Source organism: Salvelinus sp. IW2-2015, unplaced genomic scaffold (assembly GCF_002910315.2).
Source record: "Salvelinus sp. IW2-2015 unplaced genomic scaffold, ASM291031v2 Un_scaffold2522, whole genome shotgun sequence".
In the NCBI taxonomy this organism is placed as follows: Eukaryota; Metazoa; Chordata; class Actinopteri; order Salmoniformes; family Salmonidae; genus Salvelinus; species Salvelinus sp. IW2-2015.
Genome location: NW_019943836.1, coordinates 1 through 6989, shown reverse-complemented (window position 1 = coordinate 6989; position 6989 = coordinate 1). Strand labels below are relative to the sequence as shown.

The following is a 6989-nucleotide window of genomic DNA, read 5'->3' as shown; positions in this document are numbered from 1 at the left end:
TGTATGTCGATAATCTGTCAAGCTGGGAAACAGCCAATTGGAGCTAGTGCATTCTCCTTGAGGATCCATCTTGAACGAGCCTTTGACTTTTTAAGGAATGCATTCTGCCAGTGCCTGCCCAGAAAGAGCAGTGCAGGACTTTAACAGTTACCCCTCGTTGCTTGGAATGACAGGGTTCTGAAAATGCAAGATTTTCTCCTGTGCTGGGTCTGCATTATCCTTTTTGTACCTCTACCTACTGTAGATAGYTAATGTGGCAAAGAATGATCCCATTTGAAATAGTTGTAACAGAGGTTGGTGTAAGATAGGTGTAAGCTCCATCCTCTCCCTCTCACAGGTACACACTTGGAGCGGTGCCTTCAAACTGTCATCTTACTAGCTCACAATTCAGTACAGTKTTTTCTCTTTCCCAACAACACATGTTCTTATAATGACACGGAGTACCAAAACACAGCAATTAAGTGAATTATCTCTGGTTCTTAACATATAATCCCCAGAAATACCCTGTGTACTGTACTGTCCTCCAGAATGAATCAAACGTAGCTGAACAACATGGCCTGTCCTTCACTTAATGTGATTGTGGATCCAGATCCAGAAATCCATTTTAAGGTCGCTTAAGACTTGTTTGTGTTCACATTCTTTGTTCACAAATATACTCTACATAAATAGCCTGAATCTAATTCAGTAGGGAAGCAGAGATTTTGGATGCCTTTTTTCCAAAGCTTTCTGTATTCTCTGTGCAGAGAGCAGTCTTTTCTCTRAGTCCTGCTGTGTGATTTTAGCTGGGAGAGAAGCTTGTAGAAGATCAAGATAGATTTTAGTTGGTTGAAAACCCAAGAGGCCTGTCATAGTCTGTCTGCACTTATTCCAACTCTCCAACTGCACATGATTTAGACTAGACAGGTATTTTATCGAGCAACAAACAACATCATCAAACAAGGCAATCCGTTTACACTTTTASAACAACAGGTTCGTAATGTGTAATTCTTTGATAGCAGTTTTTGTGTATTGTGCATAATAGGCTACTTTTATATTATTATGGTTTTGTTATGTTGCTGACTGTGCTGCCTATTCCAATCACACCAAGTGACAGTATTTGATGTGATTTATAGCCATGTTAATATGTGCTCTGAACCAGCTAGATGCATCTGTAAAAGAGCCTGTTCCTCTASGTCGGTCCCAAATGGCACCCTATTCCCAAAAGTGCACTTCTMTTGACCAGAGCCCTATCAAGGGAATATAGGGAGCCATTTGGGACACATCCACAGTGTGGAGCAGCTTGGCTCTGACCTCTGAAGGACAGGTGAAGTGCAGGTTGTTATACTGCTGTATGTACACGGAACAAAAATKGAAACGCAACATGCAACAATTTCTAAGATTTTACTGAGTTACAGATCATATAAGGAAATCAGTCAATTGAAATAAATGAATTAGGCCCTAATTTATGGATTTCAKATGACTGGGAATACAGATTTGCATCTTTTGGACACATATACGTGGATCAGAAAACTAGTCAGTTTCTTGTGTGACCACAATCTCATGCCGATCTCCTTCGCATAGAGTTGATCAGGCTGTTGATTGTGGCCAGTGGAATGTTGTCTCACTCCTCTTCAATGGCTGTGCGAAGTTGCTGGATATTGGCGGAAACTGGAACACGCTGTTGTTTATGTTGATCCAGAGCATCCCAAACATGCTCAATGGGTGACATGTCTGGTGAGTATGCAGTATACAATAACAGCACTTCCAGTTGACCGGCGTAGCTCTAGCAAGGCAGAAGTTTGGCAAACTGACTTGTTGGAAAGGTGTTATCCTGTGACGGTGCCATGGTGAAAGTCAATGAGCTCTTCAATAAGGCCATTCTACTGCCAATGTGTMGCTATGGAGATTGCATGGCCGTGTGCTCGATTTTATACACCTGTGAACAACAAGTGTGGCTGAAATAGCCAGATCCAGTAATTTGAAGGGGTGTCTACATACSTTTGTATATATAGTGTATGTTGACTATGATGTTACTTTAGATAATATGGTGAGCTAGCAGTTATGATATGAAGTTTTCGCTTGGAAAGTTTTTTTTTGCCTGGTCACAGATAGTCCACAGGCGAAGMGAAGGGGTGAGAGGAGGAGAACGCGTGGATGCGAGAAGGAATTCAACYAGCTGTTTGTATGTGGCTATGACAGTTAACTGTTTGCGTGTGATCAGGGGTGTATTCATWCCACCGATTCTGTTGAAAAACGTTTCTTAAACGGAAGCAAATGGAACAAAATGGAATTAGCATACCTGAATTTGTCCAATAGAAACTCTCGTTTGCAACTGTTGGACTAATCATTACACATAGGTCAGCTTGATGCAGGCAAGAGTGTTCAAGGCAGTATTGAATGTGTCACTGTCTGTCCATGTGACACTGTCTTTCACCTACGCTGAATTCATAGGCTAGGTTGTAGCAACCTCATGATGGGTATAGGGAACATTTTAGTATCATGTAGTAGCCTGAACCTATCGGTTTTTAAACTGGGTGAATGCAATATCAATGACAGCCATCCAATATGCTGTAATAGAAATAAGGCCATGCACACAAAYATTGTTATCTTCCTCCCTCATCTGAAAAATCACTGACCGCCACTGATTAGGATGGGGATATTACTAAAACAGCCATATACTCTAGTAAGTAGCTATCAATCTATGTACCATTTTATGGATGTCTGAAATTCTCATCTCTATTAGGGCCAATGGTTAAATACATGGTTTATTGTCCTGAAMGGCCACTCTGCATTGAGGACATGTTATTTGTTCGGGGCTGGTAACCAACTTCCTACAGACATATTATATACATTTTGCTGGAAAGCGCAGAAAAATCCCCTCCTGGAACTCCTCATTGTCATGCCTGTGGAGATAGTAGTATGTTGACTGAATACCATGTTGGAACCATAGAAATAGAACCAATCTAGTCATTCTAATTCTAGTCATTCTAATCATACTAGTTCTGTGGTTGGAACATTGGGTCCCTGTCTCGTCTCCATAGCTCCTGGTCATTGASGTGCCAGGCATAGGTTTCATGGGTTTGCCAGGCAAGAGTGTGACTTAACATCAAGTGTGAGACGATTCCTGTCTCTGTGGCTGGCCAAGCCCACCATGAGTTGCCCAAAAGAGGACTATAAATGGGCATCAAACAAGGAACAGTCGAGTCACCAAGATGGCCGCCGCCACCACCATCGCCACAAATGTAAAACACACATTATGTTATAGGCTAGGGGCTAAAATGATCATCATTCATCACCTTCTTAGACTTAACTGATTTGAAAAAATGTTGGGTGGGAATCCAGTCCACATTTAAAAGATGAACCTTACAAATATTTTCTATGCAAGTTGTACTAGTTGAGAAGTAAGAGGTGGAAGGGCTTGCATTTAAATATCTTATTATGCTGTATTGTGATACAGTTCAGTGCTTCTCTACTACTGTCTGGGAGATGTAAGAACTCATGATTCGATTCTTAGAGGCGCTGTACTAATTGAATATCAAAGGCAACTCTCTGTCTGCACAAAAGTATCTGATTAATCTAATCTACAGTGTGTCTCATCCGTGATACTCTGCACTGAGTCAGCCAGGTCAGGATGTTCCTGTGTGTTTACGAGCTGTGTCCCCAGTCAGTCCTCATTAACGTAAGTAATGACATTTGCCTCTACTCAGCCATCTGGGTCCTGGCTCTGCTTCCTAAGGTTGCCTCCTGGAGTAGGATAATTAAATGGATAGTATGAGGAAACTTGCTATAACTCTTGCAGACAAGATCAGAGACACTCCCACTGTCAATTCCCCCTACTGCCACACCCCCTACTGTCTCAAATCCAGGCTATACCATACCATCTACTGCCTCACCTCCAGGCTATACCATACCATCTACTGCCTCACCTCCAGGCTATACCATACCATCTACTGCCTCACCTCCAGGCTATACCATACCATCTACTGCCTCACCTCCAGGCTATACCATACCATCTACTGCCTCACCTCTAGGCTATAGCATACCATCCACAGGGTGTCCTGTGATATTCCATGCCCGTAGGGTGCTGGCTGTCTGACTTGCTGGCTGGCTGGCTGGGTTTCTCAGGCTGCCTAGTTGGTGTTGGTATGTGGGTCCAGCCCTGATCAGGCTGGCTGGTTGGTGTGTGGGTCCAGCCCTGATCAGGCTGGCTGGTTGGTGTTGATATGTGGGTCCAGCCCTGATCAGGCTGGCTGGTTGGTGTTGATATGTGGGTCCAGCCCTGATCAGGCTGGCTGGTTGGTGTTGATATGTGGGTCCAGCCCTGATCAGGCTGGCTGGTTGGTGTTGGTGTGTGGGTCCAGCCCTGATCAGGGTGGCTGGTTGGTGTTGGTGTGTGGGTCCAGCCCTGATCAGGCTGGCTGGTTGGTGTGTGGGTCCAGCCCTGGGACCCTCCCACCCCTTTTGCCTCTCCCTCCAGCAGCTGTGTCGCCATGAGTCTGCTCCCTTGAAATATAATATCATCGTCTGTGCTTCATTTATCGCTGGCAGGCCTTTACAACCCCTGTTTAATCCCTGCTACATTTGTGTCTTTGAGAAACAGAACCCTCTGATGACTGGCTTTGAGAGAGGAGATGTGTGAAGATTTATTTGGGGTCTGACTTTAGGAGCCCCCTTATTTATTAGGACGCCATATTAAGTAACTCCACCCTTCTCTGGTTTAGATCTACGACTGGGAACATGACTTTAGATGTTCAGCTGATCACGTTGCATGTTTGTCTTGTTGTAAGGCATTTCTAGCATTGATTGGTACTGTTGGTATATTTAGCTGCTTGTCAATAGGAGTGTTCTGAATTGATCAATAAGCTTCCACTGGTACTGCAGGCGTCTGCCGCTGCATCCCCATGAAAATTGATAGGAGAACTACATGTGATGCATCATTCCTCATCATTCCATCATGCATCGTCTATAACTGTCTGCATTTACAAACAAAATGATCACAAAAATCGCTTTGCGCTAATCATGAGGAATAATCAGTCAATAGTACACACAGGTAATCACCATTGAGATGGATATATCATTCACAGTTTTAAAACAAAGATGGAGCAGCTGCTTCTGTTTCTGTCCACAGCTGTCCCRTCCAGTGTGTGTCAGCAGAAACATGTGTATGTCAGGCATGTGTCCAACAGAAGGCAGACTGTCTGCCATGATACATGATACATGTACAGTATTTAAATGACCTAGGTAAGCGGTGTCACCAGGAGACTAGAAGAGCCGTATGCCAAAAGAGGAAGCAGGTAGCAGAGTCTATACTGTCAGGTATTTGGTAAATATTCTGTATGTAGMCCTATCCTTCCTCAAGGTTGTAGAGCAGCAGAGATCTCTTCCTTCACATGAATCCTTGTGCAGCGGTACATTACAGCCTTGCATTATCACATGCCTTATTAAGCATTGACGCACGGAGAGTAGTGATGGATAAAAGCAGGCAGACCAATAGGCCAGGTTTCTGAGGCCTGGCTGGAGGTGGATTTGGATACAGCGCTGCCTGACTGCGTTTTTCTGTGGTAGAACTCGGTTCATTTATCGCCTTTCACAGTCTACCTGCCTCGGAATCCTAAATGGCACCCTGGTCAAAAGGAGTGCACTAAATGGGGAATAGGGTGCCATTTGTGATTCATGCTGATGTTCAGGTAGATCTTCCTGCCAAGCTGGCTGCTCCAGTGACAAATACACTACTTTGGGGACATCCTACATTGCGCTGTGTTTGCCTATGTCAGCACTGCAGTAGTATTACAATGTCAAATGTATAGTGTATATTGAGACTATTTGTTTTGTAAATACCAYATTTCCTACTGTATAGAATAGGATCTGTTGAACAGTCAGCCTCAGATACCACAGTGTGCCTTTAATCTGTTAAGGGTGAAACAAAAGAGTTGTCTTTCTGTTTTACAGGATAGTGTGATTGTCTGAAGTGGTGCTGCGACGAGAGACCTTCAACATGAATACAGGTGTGTATCTGCCAGTGGACAGTTTTATTGCTCTTCTTCTTCAGGTCTCTTTGAATATCATTCAATCGTTCAGCCTTTTCTTTATTCAAAACAGCCACACAAACCGGTCCTCTCTGGGCCTTTGTCCAACAGAGCTGCAAGTGACTGGGCATTCATCTGATGGCTCTCTGGTAAACCAGGCCTGTTTGTTAGTCTCATTTGTGGGCTTGACTTTTCTCCCAGATATTAAAGGAAGCTCAGTGGCTTACAAAAGAACTGGGCATTCCACACCCCAGATATGCAATGGATACAACCCTCTATTTAAAGTAACTGATTGTTTACCCATGTCTACGTCAAAGCCTGACAGCACTTCCTGTAAGCGACAGGCCCTATCCAGGATGCTTTTAGTATGAGTCATGAGGAAATCATAATTCTGCCTCTTCTTATTGCAAGGCATTATCCATGTTGGCATTTGGGATAAAAGCTATTTTCTCAGTTGCATGTGATTTGATTATTTGGGATTTCCTCGCATTCCTCTTATTAAAGCACTGGAATAAAAGCGGGCATATCACTTTTCAAAGCTTGCCCATTAAAATTATGATGTATTAGGCCTACATAGCTTGTTATGGAACAATCCTCAGATCTATGCATTGTGCATGCAGTCACTCCCACTGTGAGAGATAGGCCTGAACTATGCACCACAATGCTACGTTTTCTGTTGTGCTTTCTGATGTGTTTTCTGTGTGTTTTCTGTATGTGTTTTCTGTTGTGCTTTCTGTTGTGTTTTCTGATGTGTTTTCTGTTGTGTTTTCTGATGTGTTTTCTGCGAGAGCTGCTCCAAATGATGCAGGATATGTTTCCCTATTATCAGCCCATCAAATCTACTATAGAAATGGATCCTATTTCAATGTGCTGTACATATTTTATGTCTATATTCAGTACCAAAATTCGAATTACATTTTTCATCAGATGATCCTGCCTTGCATGCACTCTCTCACTCTCCCATGACTTGCATTATGTGACAGA

The 6989-nt window shown here is 43.3% G+C and overlaps 1 long non-coding RNA gene across 1 annotated transcript in view; it reads left to right on the top strand.

The window, feature by feature from the left end:
• Positions 1 to 5987, top strand: part of LOC112074168 (uncharacterized) — a 26963-nt gene extending 20976 nt beyond the window's left edge. Inside the window, exon 3 of the long non-coding RNA XR_002894688.1 lies at positions 5929 to 5987. This is a non-coding gene — a long non-coding RNA (uncharacterized lncRNA). The remainder of the gene's footprint in view (positions 1 to 5928) is intronic.
• The last annotated feature ends 1002 nt before the right edge of the window (positions 5988 to 6989 follow it).